The sequence below is a fragment of the Mandrillus leucophaeus genome, unplaced genomic scaffold (genome assembly GCF_000951045.1).
Source record: "Mandrillus leucophaeus isolate KB7577 unplaced genomic scaffold, Mleu.le_1.0 Scaffold174, whole genome shotgun sequence".
Taxonomy (NCBI): Eukaryota; Metazoa; Chordata; class Mammalia; order Primates; family Cercopithecidae; genus Mandrillus; species Mandrillus leucophaeus.
The window spans coordinates 4,314,244-4,332,469 of NW_012101743.1; positions in this window are offsets into that span (position 1 = coordinate 4,314,244).

Genomic DNA, 18,226 nt, shown 5'->3' on the forward strand with positions numbered 1-18,226 from the left:
AAAGATCAGTACCCCTGGACCCACTGACGTTAGTGCCAGTATATACTGCCCTGGGGCCCAAGGACAGACACAGCCCATAGCTGCTGCCACTGGGGCCCAAAGACTGGCCCACCTGGTATCTCAGTCCCCAGCAAAATGTCATTAATAAACATACCTTAAGCCATCCAGGAAATTACAGATACCAGATGTTGCTTACAGCCAAAGAAATCACACAGAGGCCCGGTGTGGTGGCTCACATCTGTAATCCCAACACTTTGGGAGAGCAAGGTGGGAGGATTGCTTGAGGCCAGTGGTTGAAGACCAGCCTGGGCAACATGTTGAGACTCTGTCTCCACTAATAATGATGATAATAATAATAATAATAATAATAATAGTAAACAAAGAAATCATACAGAGACTATGCTACTGCATGCACTCAGAATCAGAGCCAAAGTGCCCTATCCAACCAACACCATAAACACATCATCATGAAAAAGTCCTCCTCTACAAGAACAAATTTAAAAAATCGGAGGGAGCAACTGCTACACCAGATACACAAATATTAACACCAGGACACAGGAAACATGAAAAAGCAAGGAAATATGACACCTCCAAAGGAACATAATAATTCTTCAGAACAGATCCCAATTGAAAAGAAATTTATTAAATCCCAGAAAAGGAATTAAAAATACTGATTTTAGAGAAGCTCAGTGATTCCAAATAGCCGAAGCAATTGCAAGCAAAAAGAGCAAAGCTGGAAGCATCACATTACCTGACTTCAAATTATACTACAAGGCTATAGTAACCAAAACAGCATGGTACTGGTATAAAAATAGATGCATAGATCAATGGGATAGAATAGAGAACCCATAAATGAATCCATATATTTATAGCCAACTGATCTTTGACAAAGTTAATGAGAACATACACTGAGAAAAGGGCACTCTATTTAATAAACGATGATGGGAAAGTTGAATAGCCATATGCAGAAGAATGAAACTGGACCCCTGTTTCTCACCATATACAAAAATCAAATCAAAATGGTTTAAAAAAAAGCGAGAATCCAAATTGGAAAAGAGGAAGTCAAATTTTTCCTCTTTGCAAATAGTATTGAAATTTTTATATCTAGAAAAACCTAGAACGTTTACTGAAAAACTCTTAGATCTGGCAAATAAATTCAGTAAAATTGCAGGATACAAAATCAACATACAAAGATCAGTAGTATTTCTATACACCTAATGAATTAGCTGAGAAAGATCAAAAGGTAATCTCATTTATAATAGCTACAAAAAAGAACAAAATACCTAGGAATAATCGTAACCAAGGAGATGAAAGACCTCTACAAGGAAAACTACTAAATGCTAATGAAAGAAATTAAAGAGGACATAAACAAATGGAAAGACATTCCATACTCATGGATTGGAAGAATTAATGTCATTAAAATGGCCATATGCCCAAAGTAACCTACAGATTCAATGTAGTTCCTATCAAATATCAATGTCATTTTTTCACAGACTTAAAAAAATCCTAATATTTGTATGGAACCAAAAAAGAACCTCAATAGCCAAAGCAATCCTGAGCAAAAAGAAGAAACCTGGAGGCATCACATTACCTGACTTCAAAATATATTGCAAGGATATAGTAAACCAGAATAGTATGGCATTCATAAAAAAACAGATACATAGACCAATGGAACAGAACAGAGAGTCCAAAAATTAATCCACATATTTACAGCCAACTGATTATTGACAAAGATGCCAAGACCACACATTGGGGAAAGGGCAATCTGTTCAATAAATGGTGCTGGAAAAATTGAATATACATATGCAGATGAATGAAACTGGACCCCTCTCTCTCACCATATACAAAAATCAACTCAGGATGGATTAAAGACTTAAACATAAGATCCCAAAATATAAAACTACTAGAAGAAAACATAGGACATTGGTCTAGGAAAAGATTTTACGACTAAAACCTCAAAATCTGACAACAAAAGCAAAAATAGACAAATGGGACTATATCGAACTTAAAAAATCATAACAGGGATCTCTGAAAAAGAAAAAATAAAATAAAATAAAAAGCTTCTGCACAGTAAAAGAAACAATCAATAGAATGAAAAGACTACCTGTTGAATGAGAAAATATATTTGCAACCAATTCATCTGACAAGGGACTAATATCAAGAATATACAAGGAACTCAAACAACTAAACAATGAAAAAAATAATCCCGTTAAAAAGTGGGTGCAGAACATAAATAGACATTTCTCAAAAGAAGACATACAAATGGCCCACATGTACTCAACATCACTAATCAACAGGGAAATGCAAATCAAAACCACAATGAGATATCATCTTATCCCAGTTAGGATGGCTGTTACTAAAAAGACAAAAAATAACAGATGCCAATGAGGATGTGGAGAAAAGGGAACTCTTATACACAGTTGATGGGATGTAAATTAATACAACTACAATAGAAACAGTATAGGGATTTCTTTAAAAAAATAAAAAAATAAAAATAGTACTACCATATGATCCAACAATCCCATTACTTGGTATTCATCCAAAGGAAAAGAAATTAGTATATCAAAGGAATACCTGCACCCCCATGTATATCCCAGCACTATTCATAATAGCAAAGATATGGAATCAACCTAAATGTTTATCAAAGAATTAATGGATCAAGAAAATGTAATATGTTTGTGTGTATATATATATACACACACAACGTGTGTTGCAGCAACGTGGATGGAACTGGAGGCCATTATGTTAAGTGAAATAAGCCGGGCACAAAAAGGCAAGTATTGGATTTTCTCAGTCATGTGGGAGTTAAATACTTGATCTCATGGAGATAGAGATTAGAATGATAGATACCAGAAGCTGGGAAGGGTGTGTGAGTGGGAGAGGAGGAAAGAAGAGAGGTTGGTTAATGAGTGTACAGTTAAATAGAAGAAATATTCTAATATTTGATAGCAGAGTAGGGTGACTACAGTTAGCAATAGTGTATTGCATATTTCACAGTAGCTAGAAGAGAGGATATGAAATGTTCCCAACACAGAGAAATGCAAATACTCAAGAGGATGGATGCTCCAACTTGATAATAATACACTCTAAGCATGTAACACTTACATATACCCCATAAATATGTAAAATAGTATCAATAGAAGAATATTTTTACAAAAAAATAAAAATTCTGAGTCTCCCACTGGCTTGAATTTGATCCTGTGCCAATCCCTGAACCAATCTCTGTGGTCACTGGAAGAAACACCTCTGATTGGCCAGGCTTCGGTCACATGCCCACCCTTGGAGCTAAGAGGGATATCAACATGACTCAAACTGCCTGAGTTGACTGTTAGGGAAAGGTAATCCCCCGAGGAAACTTGAGGCGATGTGACCAAAGAGGAGTGAATGACCATGAAGTGGCAGATAGAATAGGTGTTCACTACATTTTGTCCAACAGTGTCCTATCAAATTCTACAACTACTTATGGTTATACCTGAACTTTTAGATTAAAATATTTTCAAAATTTTAACATGAAGATCTTCAAAGAACAGTTTTTTTAATCCCACCCTAGCATTTTTCCCCATTTGCTCAAAAGAAAGAAGGGGTAGCAAGAGAGAGAGAAAGAGAAAGAAACCTCCTTGACTTACTGTGCTTTGCCTTTGCCAAAGAAAATTCTGTAATTAAATTCTTCATTAGAAATCTAGTTTGTGGCCAGGCACAGTGGCTCATGCCTGTAATCCTAACACCTTGGGAGGCCAAGACAGGAGGATTGTTTGAGGCCAAGAGGTCGAGACCAGCCTGGGCAACATAGCGAGACCCCATCTCTATAGCATAAAAGAATAGCATAAAAAGAAATAGGAAAACAGTGAGATCCTGTCTCTATGAAATAAATAAATAAATAAAATAGTATGAAAAGAATAAAATAGGAAAACATTAACAAAAGAAGTCTAAGACTTATACTCTGAAATCTGCATACTATTATTGAAATAAATTAAAGAACTAAATAAAGGAAAAGACATTGTGCTCATGGATTAGAAGGTTAATATTGTTAAAATGACACTGCTCACCAAATTGATCTACAAATTCAATTCTTTCAAAATTCCCACTACCTTTTTTTTTTTCCCAGAAATTGACAAGGTGATCCAAAAATTCATATGGAAATGGAAGGGACACAGAATAGCCAAAACAATCTTTTAAAAGAAGAACAAAACTGAAAGACTTACAATTTTAAATTTTACTGTAGACACCGGGTGTACTGGCTCATGCCTGTAATCCCAGTGCTTTGGGAGGCCAAGGTGGGAGGATCATTTGAGCCCAGGAGTTCAACGACTCCTGGACTGCGCTCCAGCCTGGGAAACAGAGTGAGACCTTGTCCCTATAAAAAAAAAAATAAAATTTATAAATGATAAAACTCTTAGAAGAAAACATAAACCCTCATGACCTTCGATTAAACGATGGTTTCTTAAACATAACACCAAGAGCACAAGTGACAAAAATATAGATAAATTGGACTTTATTAAAATTAAAGTCTTTGTGCTTTAAAGGACACTATCAAGAAAGTGAGAATACCACCCACAGAATAAGAGAAAATATTTACAAATTATCTATCTGTTAAGGTTCTAGTATCCAGGATATGTAAAGAACTCTTACACTTAAACAATAAAAAGGCAAATAACCCAACTGAAGATGTATAAAGAATCCAAATAGATATTTCTTCAGAGAAGATATGCAAATGGTCAATAAACACATGAAAAGATGCTCAACACCATTACTCTTTAGAGAAATGCCAATTAAAACCACAATAAGGTCTTATGTTTACGTCTTTGATCCATTTTGAACTGATTTTTGTGAATGGTGTAAAATAAGAGTCCAATTTTATTTTTTTGAATATGCATATCCAGTTTTCCCAACACCATTTATTAAAGAGACTATTGTTTCCCCATTATATATTTTTGGCACCTTGTTGAAGATTAGATGATCATATATGTGTGGGTTTATGTCTGGGCTCTCCATTCTGTTCCATCGGTCTATGTGTCTGCTTTTATGACAGTACCACATTTTGATTACTATAGCTTGGTACTATAGTTTGAAATCAGGATATATGATGCCTGCAGCTTTGTTCTTACTGCTCAAAATTGTTTTAGCTGTGTGGATTCTGTTGTGGTTTTATATGCATTTTAGAATTTTTTTTCTATAAAAAAATAACAAATGTTGGTAAGGATGTGGAGAAAAGGAAACCCTTTGACTGCTGTACACTGTTGGGAGGGAATGTAAATTGGTACAAACATTATGGAAATCAGTACAGAGGTTCCTCAAAAAATTAAAAATGGAATTACCACAGGGTCTAGCAACCCACTTCTGGGTATATATCCAAAAGAAATAAAATCACTGTCTCAAAGACATATCTGTGTTTTCATATTCACTGCAGCATTATTCAAAGTAGCCAAGATAGAAAAACAATCTAAGTGTCCATTAGCAAATGAATGAATGCACACAATGTGTATATATATATATACACACACACACACACATACATATATTCATCCTTTAAAAAGAAGGAAATCCTGCCATTTACAACAATGCAGATGAACCTTGAGGACATTATCTTAAGCAAACTAAACCAGACACAAAAAGTCAAATATTGCATGACCTCAGTTATATGCAGAATCTGAAAACAAAAGTTGAACTCATAGTAACAGAGAATAGAAGGGTGGTTATCAGGGGTTAGGGCATGGGGGGAAAGGAGAGATATTGGTCAAAGGGTACCAACCTTCAGTTGCAAGATGAGTGAATACTGGAGACCAAATGTAAAGCATGGTGACTATAGTTAGTAATAATATATTTTACACTTGAAATTTGCTGAGAGTAGATCTCAAGTGTTCTCACCACACACACACAGACAAAGGTAACTATGTGAGGTGATAGATATATTAATTAGCTTAATTGTGTTAATCATTTCACAATGTATATATGTATATCAAAGCATCACATTGTACACCCTAAATATATACAATTTTTATTTGTCAATAATACTTCAGTAAAGTTGGGGAAAAAGATACATTTCACACCCTCTATGATGGCTATAATTTTCATAAAATGCAAAATAGACCAGTGGTAACCCGAGGTTGGAGGGAGGAGGAATAGAGACTTCTAATGGGGATGACTATACATATATATGGAGGTGGGCTTTAAGAGGTGATTAAGCTATGAGGGCTGCACCCTTGTTAATGGGGTTAAGGCCTTTATAAAAGATGCTTCACAGCATTTGGTTAGCTTGTTCTCATGCCTTCTGCCATGTAAGGACACAGCAAGAAAATCCTCATCAGACCAAATGCCGATGCCTTGATCTTGAATTTCTCAGCCTCCAGAACTGTGAGAAATAAATTTCTATCTATCTATCTATCTATCTATCTATCTATCTATCTATCTATCTATCTATTTATTTTTGAGACAGAGTTTCACTCTTGTTGCCCAGGCTGGAGTGCAATGGCATGCTCTCAGCTCACCGCAACCTCTGTCTCCCAGGTTCAAGAGATTCTTCTGCCTCAGCCTCCTGAGTAGCTGGAATTTCAGGCATGCACCGCCACGCCCAGCTAATTTTATATTTTTAGTAGAGATAGGATTTCTCCATGTTGGTCAGGCTGGTCTCAAACTCCTGACCTCAGGTGATCCGCCCGCCTCAGCCTCCCAAAGTGATGGGATTACAGGCATGAGCCACTGTGCCTGGCCTCTAAATTTCTATTTTTTTAAATAAATTACCCAGCCTGTGGTATCATGTTATAGCGGCACAAATAGACTAAGACAGAACAAAATGTGGGAAGGAAGAAGGAGAAATTTCTCATATGGCAGCTTTATGTTTTAACTTTTTGAGGAGCTGTCAAACTGTGTTCCAAAGTACCTGCATCATTTTACATTTCCACTAGCAATATATGAGGGTTCCAATTTCTCCACATACTTGCCAGCAGTTGTTATTGTCCAATTTTTTTATTATAGCCATCCCACTGGGTGTGGAGTGACATCTCATTGTGATTTGGATTTCCATTTCCCTAATGAATAATGATACTGAGCAGTTTTTCATGTGCACATTGGCCATTTGTATGTCTTCTTTGGGGAAATTATTTGAATACTCTGCTCATTTAGAAATTGGATTATTTGTCTTTTTATTAATTTGTTAGAATTATTTATATATTTTGGATACCAGACCCTTATCAAATAAAAGATTTGCAAAATTTTTCTACTGTTTTGTGGGTTGTCTTTTCAATTTCTTGACAGTATCTTTTGAAGCACAAAAGTCTTACATTTTGATTAAGTCTAATTTATCTTTTTTCTTTTGTTGCTTGTGCTTTTGGTGTCATATCTAAGAAACCATTTCCTAATACAAGGTCACAATAGATTTACTCTTATGTTTTCTTCTAAGTGTTTTGTAGCTTTAGTTCTTACATTTAGATCTACAACTATTTTGAGTTACCACACTTAATTACTGTACTTTTCTGTAAGTTGTGCAATCAGGAAATAGTCTTTAAGATTATTTTAACAACCACTTGTTCAACAGATGGCTTTTCTGCATCCCTTGAATTTCCATGTGAATTTTTGGATCTGCTTGTCAATTTCTGCAAGAAAAGTTCTATCTCAATGTTGCTTTAGGATTTATAGTAGGTTTTCTCAACCTCAGAATTATTGGCATTTGGGGCCTCATAATTTTTTATTTTGGCTTTCCTGTACATTTTAGTATAGTTAACAGGATCCCTGGCCTCTATCCAATAGCTACCACTAGTACCTTGTGTAAAACAAAAACCAAACTCAGCCAGGCATGGTGGCTCACATGTGTAATCACAACGTTTTGGGAGTCCAAGGTGGGAGGTTCACTTGAGGTCAGGAGTTCGACCAGCCTGAGCAACATAGTGAGATCCTGTCTCTACAGAAAATTTAAAAATTAGCTGGACATGGTGACGCACACCTGCAGTCCTAGCTACTTGGGAGGCTGAGGAGGGAGGATCGTTTGAGCCCAGGAATTTGAGGTCACAGTGAGTTATGATTACACCACCGCACTCCAGCCTGGGTGACAGAGCAAGACACTTTCTCTAAAAAATAGAAAGAAAAGAAAGAAAGAAGAAACAAACTCAATTTCTACTGTACACTCACATCACGCTTCTGCTATCAGATATATGGGGATTTCTCCCCATCAACAAGCAAGCAATCAGTTCTTCAACAGACATCACCAGTTGGGCATCCTCTAATTAATTCAATTCTGACAGTATCTACCTGGAGATAGCATCAGATCATACAGGTTGAAGAATCAGTCCTACAGGACTAAGCCCCACTTACAATGCTGATTGCAAGACCCAGATTATTTTATCTGTGATTCTGACCAATTGGCTATAAATCAAAGTGATCACAACCCCCTCCTTGGGTTCTATTAATTTTCTTGAGGAGTTCGCAGAACTCAGGGAAACACTTAACTTATGTGTACTGGTCTATTACAAAAGATATTTTAAAGGATATAGATGAAGAGATACGTAAGGCAAGGAGTGTGGGAAGGGCACAGAGCTTCCACTTCCTCTCCAGGCGTGGCACCCTCCAGGGACCTCTATGTGTTCAGCTATCCAGAAGCTCTCTGAACCCAGTCCTTTTGGGTTTTTAGGGAAGCTTCATTAAGTAGGCATGATTGATTACATAACTGGCAATTTGTGATCAACCTTCAGTGCTGTTCCCTCCCTAGAGGCTCGGAGTGGGGTTGAAAGTCCCAACCCTTTAATTCTACCTTAGTGTTTCCATCCTAGGGGCTGCCAGCCATTAGCCTACCCATTAGCATACAAGTGTTAGGGAGAATGGTGTGAGAAAAAAATTTTAACGAAAACAAAACATACAAAAAGACACACCATTTTGAAGATCCCAAGGATTTCAGGAGTTGTATGCTAAGAAACTGGGATGAAGACCAAATATATATTTCACAATATCACATAATCCCTTCAGTTTTGGAAACCAAAAAGGTCTTCAGACATTGCTGAATATTCCCGAGGAGTCAAAATCACCCCGATTGACAACCACTGGTTTATAGTTTATGTCTTTAACATCACAATCTACCTTCAAGTTATTTATACTATTTCATGTATTGTATACAAATCTTACAATAGAATACTTCTATTTCTCTCCTCGGTAACTTTATGCTAATGTTATCATACATTTCACGTATGCATATGTTATAAGCCCCACAACATATTGTTAATACTTTCGTTTAAACAATTATCTTTTAAAGAGATTTAAATTATAAGGTAAAAATCTTATATATATCTAATCACATAGTTACCATTTCCAGTTGATTATTTATTCTTTTGTGTAGATCCAGGTTTTCAACTAGTGTCATTTTCATTCTGCCTGGAGAATGTCCTTTAACATTTTTTTGTGGTGCAGAACTGCTGATGGTTTCTTTCAGCTTTTATATGCCTGTAAAGTTTACTTTGTCTTTGTTTTTGAACAATATTTTGAGGAGTATAGAATTCTAGATTGAGAGTGTTTTCTTTCACTTCTTTAAAGATATTGTTTCACTGTCTTCTAGTTGATTCCTTCAAGAAATCTGATGTCAGCCTTACCCTTGTGCCTTTTCTTCCTCCTTGCTGCTTCTAAGAGTTTCTTTTTATTACTATTTCTAAGCAACTTGATATGATGTACTTGGCATAATTTTTATGTTCCTTGTGCTGGGAGTTTATAGATCTCCTTGGATCTGTAGGCTTATGGTTCTCATTAAGTTTGGAAAAAAAACTCAGCCATTATTTCTTGACATTTTTTTCTGCCACCACTCTAACACCATCCTCTCCTTCAGGGGCTCCAAATACACATTTATTGGGTCGCTTGAAATTCTCTCACAACTCACTGATACTCTAATTATTTTTAGTCTTTTTCTGTGTTTCATTTTGAATACTTTCTATTGCTGTGTCTTCAAGTTCACCAACCTTTTTCTCTGCAATTGCTACTCTGTCATTCATCTAATACAGTATATATTTCATCTCAGATATTGAAGCTTTCATTTCTACAAGTTTGATTTGGATTTGTTTTATATCTTCCATGTCTTTACTTATAATGTTCAATCTCTCCTCTAGTTTATCAAGCACATAAAATACATGTATAAAGGTTAGACAATGTACAGATTTGTGGACAGTGGTACACAACTTCACTGAAAGGATCTAAATGAAAAGAAAAAGACTGGAAGTGTAGGGGCCAAGGGTCTTGGCCCTCTGAAGTGTCACCTAAAACATAAACTCACAAAAGTCAGACTAGTTGGAGAAAAGGCATACGAATTTATTTAACACGTACGCAACATGTGCACAGAAAAAAAAAATCATTGAGTGGTTACCCACCCCCAGTGTGGTTCAGAAGCTTATATACCATCCTGGCAAAACAGATTGTGGGACAGGGGAGAAGTAGAATTTTGTTGAGGGGCTTACTAGGGAGAATGAATGGATCAGGGAACAGTGACTAATTTGTACATTATCTTGTGAAAGGGCCTATTCAGGAATGGTTACATTCTTGGTCTTACATTTCCCCTCCCCGACCCAAGGAGGGGAAGAAAAAACAATTGTTCCTTTTGGTGGGTCTGGATCTTAGATAAAGGAACTTCAACTTCTTTGGGAGAGATGATAGAGAGAGGTCAGAGACACCTTGAGGCTTCTTTTGTTCACCATGTCAACATCCCCTATTTTGAGGTATTGGCTTCTGAGCACAAACAGAAGATTGCAGACAGAGTCTGGAATGTCTATCAACATATGGCAGTGGTTACGAAGTGTGAAGGTCTTTGTGTCACATGTTAATGCTCACTGGAGATTGTCTACCATGGAAGAAGCACAGAAAAACCAAGTATACAAAATGACTTGGTCAGTTAACATCAGCCAGCCACTTCAATGCTGGCATATTGGACATGGACAGGGTAGCCTTAGTGGCGGAGGTGGAGACTAAACAGGAGACCAACAGCATGAACTCATACTTAACAAGACTGGTCTAACTGCTGCCACCTCTAATCTGCAACCTGACACCGTGTAGCCTCTGGTATGGCACCACCACTTCAGGTATCCAACTGACCATTTGGTAACAATTTGACTACAGTAGATCACTTCTATCCTGGATGTACCAGCAGTTTGTTTTCACAGCAGTGAACATATATTCCTGGTATGGGTTTACCTTTCTTAACCACAGGGTCCCAGTCAACACTGATATCTGAAATCTTAGACTATTTTGTCAATTGCTGTGTGATATCATATAACATCACATTAGACCAGGGGATTCATTTTCAGCAAAAAAGATACAGAAGTGGACCTGTGAAGATGAGATCTACTAGTTCCCTACTGTATGATACCACCCAGAAAACTGATATTTTGACAGAGTAGTGGAATTGCCTGCTGAAGAACAGCTGAAGCGCCAACTCAAAATCAATATTCTGTGAGGTTAGGGTCCTATTCTCCAGAATGCAGTATATTCATTGAATCAAATAATTTTATACGGTGTACGTCTTCAGTAAGAATACATGGGTTCAGACTGGGTGTAGTGGCTCATGGCTATAATCCCGGCACTTTAGCAAGCCAAGGCAAGAAGATTACTTGAGGCCAGGAGTTCAAGACCAGCTTGGGCAACGTAGTGAGTTACCCATCTCTATAATATTAAAAAACATAATAATACATGGGTTCAGAAACAAAGGAGTGGAAGCAAGCGCACCCACACTTACCGTCACTTCTAATGACACATTCAGGGACTTTGCTTTTGCCATTACCTGCAATTCAGAACTTTCTAGGGTTAGAGGTCCCGGCCCTGAAGAGAGCTCACTCTAACTCAAACTATCTCAATGTTGTCACTATTGTCATTTTGGGCTGGATAATTCTTTGTAGTGGGAGCTGTCCTGTGCATTATGACGTATTTCACAGCATCCCTCGCTTCTACCCACTAGAAGCCAGTAGTACATTTTCCCCAACTGTGATGAAAGTATCTCCAAACACTGCCAAATGTTCCCTGGGGAGCCAAATTGCCCCAAGTTGAGAACCACTGCTCTAGCCAATGGAGAAGACAAGATTCATATTGAACTACAACTTGTGGCTGCCACCTAGGCATTTGGACCAGCAGGCAAGAAAAGTCACCATCTTAACTTGGTCAGTCAAACCTGATTATCAGGAGGAGGTAGGGGTACTGGTACACAGTGGGAACAGGGAGGAACTGTCCAGCAGTGTCTGAACAGAAGCAGCTGCTGGTTAGCTGCTATTCTTGCTACCAGATTTGGCTGGTAAGGTAACAAGCCCAAATGAACACACATAGTTCATTACTGACATAGACAGCATAAGCAAAATCAACACAATGTCAGCTCCCCACATCCTTAATCCCACAGGACAATACTGAACCATAGGAGTCAAGTGACAGATGACATGACTGGTAGGTCACTCTGTCATTGAAGAATCAATTCTAAACTGCAGCTAATCAGCGTTATAGACTGCAGCTTTATATTAAGGAGACAAAGGTGGATAGTGCCACACCTCATGAGACCAGGGAGGTAGATGAGAACCTGATTCATGGCATCCTCCCACAACATAGAGAAGCTGATGAGAAATAACCTTGTAATAGCTCCTTACAAGACTATTTTCTTGCCATGTTCCTGGAAGTATCATAGAATATTCTGTCAAGACTTAGGTCAGACAGATTGAGCATTGTCTATGTTGCCCACGTGAATATCTTCAACGTTGCCAGAGTGCCATGGTTGAACTATTTCCCTACAGAAATATGTGTAGAACCCAGATGATCCACTTGAATATTTCTAGGTACTACCTACCTTTCCCAGTTATGACAGGGGAAATACTGTATATGAACAGGTATGGCAATTCTGAACTGAGAAGGACATGATGATGAAGAATCAGGCCCCTCAAGGAGGAAAGGTCATACCACTAGCTAAGCCACTGAGGCAATGGAGGCTGTACATTGAGGGTGAGAAGAAGTTAGAATGGGTAGTCAAAGAAGAAGATTGTAATTATCATTTGTGAACCCGAGACCAACTACTACAGTATTGGTTTTAGTTTGTAACACTAACCTCCCTCTTCTGAGTTTTCTCTCAGGAGGAAAGGCCAGCTCCAGTCCTATAGAAGCTGCTCCCCAGCTTTATAGAGAGAAATGTATCCAAGTGGCAAAAGTGATATATTGTTGCAGAAACAGAGACACAGTACCCAGATCCCTTTTTAGGAAGAACTTACTGCTCAGCTCTGGAGAGAGCAGTCAGCAGGCAGGATATAGCTGTCAGCTTCTTTAGGATGTGACTCAGCTGCAGAATCTCTTTGCTCCAGTTACACCCTTCCTGGGACAGCCTACGATTAGTAACTGAGTGAGCTTGACATGGGATCATTCTGATTAGCAATATTCATTCTAGAGCTCTTTGCTGGGCATGCCAAGGTTTCGTTTGGCCTACATCATATTTCAGCTTCTCCATTCACTCAGTCCTTCTTCATCCTCTTTTTGTACCCTCAACTCCATTTCAGGATCTATTTCTGGAGAACCCAAACTGCAACACAAACCATGATGTTCAGATCCTGTCTTAGTCTATTTGTGCTGGTATTTAAAAAGACCAAAGACTGGATAATTTATAAACAATAGAAATTTATTTCTCACAGTTAGGGATAGGAAGTCCAAGATCAAGGTGCCAGCATTTGGTGTTTGGTAAGGGCTTGCTGCATCCTCACATGGCAGAAGACAGAAGGGCAAAAGCACCTAGCTAGTTCCCTCAAGCCCTGTTTTAAGGGTAGACCCCTCATGACTTAATCAACTCCCAAAGGCCCCACCTCTGACTACTATTACACTGGGTCTTAGGTAACAACATATGAATTTGGGGGAGACACATACATTCAAGTCACAGCAGACAAAGATTTAGAGAAAAGAGTTTATCTTAGTATGTCTCTAGGTCAGCAGTCCTTAACTTTTTTGGCACCAGGGACTGGTTTTGTGGAAGACAATTTTTCCATGGAATGAGGTCGGGGCATGGTTTTAGGATGGAACTGTTCCACCTCAGATCATCAAGCATTATATTGTCATAAGAAGCACGCAACCTACATCCCTCACATGCGCAGTTCACAATAGGGTTCGTGCTCCTGTGAGAATCTAATGTCACCACTGACCTGACAGGAGGTGGAGCTCAGACAGTAATGCTTGCTTTCCCACCACTCACCTCCTGCTGTGCAGCCCAGTTCCTAAAAGGCCATGGACTGGTATCAGTCTGTGGCCTGGAGGTTGGGGATCCCTGCTCTATACTGTCACTTTTAGTGACATGAAGTTGTTCATAATATCCCCCCTATAATCCTCATAATGCCAGGACGAATCTGTAGTGATGTCTTTTCTCTCATTCCTTATATTGGTAATCTGTGTCTTTTCTCTTCTTTTCCTAATGGGTCGGGCTAGGTATTTATCAATTTCATTGATTTCTTGAAATAACCAGGGGTCTTGCTTTTTTTTTTTTATCCTGACAATCTCTAACTTACAGTATTTTCCTTGTACTATATAATCTCTGGTTTTATTCTATTCTGAATAGAAAAAATATTTTGTCTTTTCACTCTGCTGATCATGTTTGTGTACAGAAGTTCTTAATTTTGATGTAGTCCAATTTATCTATTTTTTCTTTTATTGACTATGCTTTTGGTCTCATATCCAAGAAATCATTGCCAAATCCATCCTTCTACTTTTAAATTATTTGTGTCTTTATGTTTAAGTTGTGTTTCTTTGAGGCAACATATAGTTAGGTCTTGCTTTTAAATCTACTCTCTGGGCCAGGTGAGGTGGGTCACAGCTGTAATCCCAGCACTTTGGGAGGCTGAGGAGGGCAGATCACTTGAGCCCAGGAGTTCCAGACTAGCCTGGGCAACATGGTGAGCCCTCATCTCTATGAAGAATTAAAAAATTAGCCAGGCATGGTGATATGCACCTGTAGTTCCAGCTACTTAGGAGGCTGGGATAGGAGGATTGCTTGAGCCCAAGACACAGAGGTTGTAGTGATATGAGATCGCACCATTGCACTCTAGCCTGAGTGATAGAGTGAGACCTTGCCTCAAAATAAATAAATACGTACATACATAAATATACTGTCTGATAATCTCTTACTTAACTGGGGGAAAACCATTGATATTAAATGTGATTATTCATATGGTTAGTTAGTTTAAATCTATCATCTTGCTATGTGTTTTCTCTTTGTCTCATCTATTCTTTGTTTCACTTTCCTTGTTTTTTTACCTTATTTTGGATTAATTATATGTTGTTTATGATTTAAATTTTTTAACCTTTGTTGGTTTATTAGCATTAGCTCTCTGTTTTGTTGTTTTAGGGTCACTTTAGAGTTTATAGTATACATTTTTAAGTTATCACAGTCTACCTTAATGTGATATTAAACCATTTAGAAATTTACTACAATAGTAGTAAATTTCTATTTCTCCTCTCCTAGCCTTTGAGCTATTATTGTCATGCATTTTACGTTTACGTATATTATCAACCCTATGCTATATTGTTATTATTGTTTTAGCACTCAATTATATTTCAGAGATTTAAATAATAGGAAAACGTTTATTTAAAAGGAAGATATTTGTATACACACACACACACACACACACACACACACACATAATATATATTCTTGTCTCAAACATTTCCAGTGCTCTTTGTTCCTTTATGTAAGTCTGTATTTCCACCTATCATTTCTCTTCTGCCTGAAGGAATTTCTTTAACATTTCTTGCAGTATGGATTTGCTAATAATGCATTCAGTTTTTCTATGTCTGAATAAGTTTTTATTTCACCTTCTTTCTTGATATTTTCACTGGGTATAAAATTCTAGGTTAAAAATTATTTTTCTTTAAATAATTTAAAAATTTGCTCCTCTGTCATCTCACATTATATCTGACATTAAATCTATTGTCACCCTTTTATGTAACATACTTTTTATTCTGGTTGCTTTAATATCGTCTCTGGCACTCAGGTGAGTAATTTAATCATGATATGCCCTGGTGCAGTATTCAGTTTTTTGTGTGTTTGAGATGTATTGAGCTTCTTGGATCTGTGAGTTTATAGTTTTCATAAAATTTGGAAAAATTTTTATCTATTCGTTCTTCAAATATTTTCTGTACTCCCCTTTTGGGAATATATATTTGTTTTTTGAGAAAACAAATCATTTTCTCTCAGTTAACTGATGTTTTGCTCATTGCTTTAGATGTCTTTTCTTCTGGATATCCCATTCTGGAGAGTTTCTAATGCGATATTTTCAAGTTTACTATTTTTTTCTGCAATGTCCAATTTGCAGTTAATCCCATCTAGTATAGTTTATCTCATCTCTAGAAACTTTATTTTTGCCTTCTTACATTATCTGTCTTTACTTAATTTTTTGAACATATGGAATATAGATATAACTGTTTTAATGTCCTTTTCTGCTAATTCCAACGTCTATGTCACTTTGGGGTTAGTTTGGATTGTTGGATATTTTGCCTTATTGTGTGTCATGTTTTTCTATTTCTTTCCATGCTCGGTAATTTTTAATTGAATGCTCAATGTTGTTGAATTTTAACTTTGGGATATTTGTTGTGTTTGTATTCTTATAAATATTCTTGAGCTTTGTTCTCAGACACAGTTAGATACACAGGAACAGTTTGATTCTTTAGGGTCTTGCTTTTATGGTGTTTTAGATAGATCAAGAACACTGTTCACTCTGAGTCCAACTATTCTTCACTATTAATGCAAGAGTCTTTTTAGTACTCTACCCAATGTTCCATGAATTATGAGGTTTTACTAGCCTGGCTAAAGGGAACAGGCACTATTTCCAGCTCTGTGTGTGCCAGTTCTTTTGTGTGGTTAATTCCTTAGCCTTAGGTAGTTTCCTCACATGTGTCCATCAGTTCTTTTTTTTTTTAATTTGACATCCTTGAGCCATGAGTCCATCGGTTCTTCAGGGGACCATTACTACTCAAAAGAACCCTCTGCAGGTTTCTGGAGTCCTCTCTATCTATATTTCCCCTCTCTGGTACTCTGTCTAACAATCCCTAGCCACTCTGGTCTCCCCGATTCTCCCCCCTTCCTCTTTAACTCATGGAGTTTTCCAGACTCCACCTGAGTTCCTCTTCCCTGTGTCATGGCCTGCAAACTCTCTCCAGACAGTATGCTGAGTAAACATGGGTCTCACCTCATTTCTTTCCCATTTTTCAGGGATCACTGTCCTTCATTACTTAATGCTCAGTGACTGAAAAGCCACCATTTCATATCTTTTGTCCACTTTCAAAGTTTTTTATTTCTAGTGGGAGAGTAAATTCAGTCTATATTATACCAATTTGGCCAGTAGTGGAAATACGCTTCCTTTTTTGTGAAATTTTATTTCCAAGTGTGTCAGTCAGGCTTCAATCAGAGTAGCAGAACTACTGTAAGGTGGAATCCACAAGCACAAGCTGGCACCCTCAAGGATGGACTAAAACCCGTATCAGTTCTTGTTTCCTCTGACCTTAACGGTATGGGTATCCTGTAAAAGCCAAGACACTTTGTCACAAAGCCAAACTCACACACCTGGCCCAGGAAGTGGAGAAGCTAAAGGAGAATCCAGAGGAAGGTGGAGGAGTTCCAAACCCAGCTAATGTCTTGTGCCAGTGTGGTGAGCTAGCAGAAAGGAGGTAACGTATTCGAGCTCCAAAGTGGCTACTGCATCACTTCTGTCCTCCAAGTCTCCCACAATAATCTCTCTTGTGACTAACCTAATTACAAACCTAAAGGAAAGAAAATTCTGAGAAATGTAGCTGAACCTAAAGAAGTTTGCCCATTACAAACCTACAACATAATGTATTTTATAATTTAAGCCATTTTGGTGAATAAAATATTTCCCCATTTCTATTTATCCCCACTTATTCCTACTTTAGGATAATTTTTTTTATGTACACCCTGTGTCCAGCAATCTTGACAACTGTATTAACTGGTATTTATTAATATCTATTGCATTTTCTGGGCATACACTCACACCAGAAAAAGTTATATCTTTTTCAGTAGTTATTATGCGATATCATTCTCTTCCTTTATTGCATTTATTGGAACCTCACAGAATATGTGAAATAATTGTAATAGCATTCCTGTGTAATTTCTGATTATCTTAAAAACCCTGAATAGACCAATAGCAGGCTTTGAAACTGAGGCAATAATTAATAGTCTACCAACCAAAAAAGTCCAGGACCAGACGGATTCACAGCTGAATTCTACCAGAGGTACAAGGAGGAGCTGGTA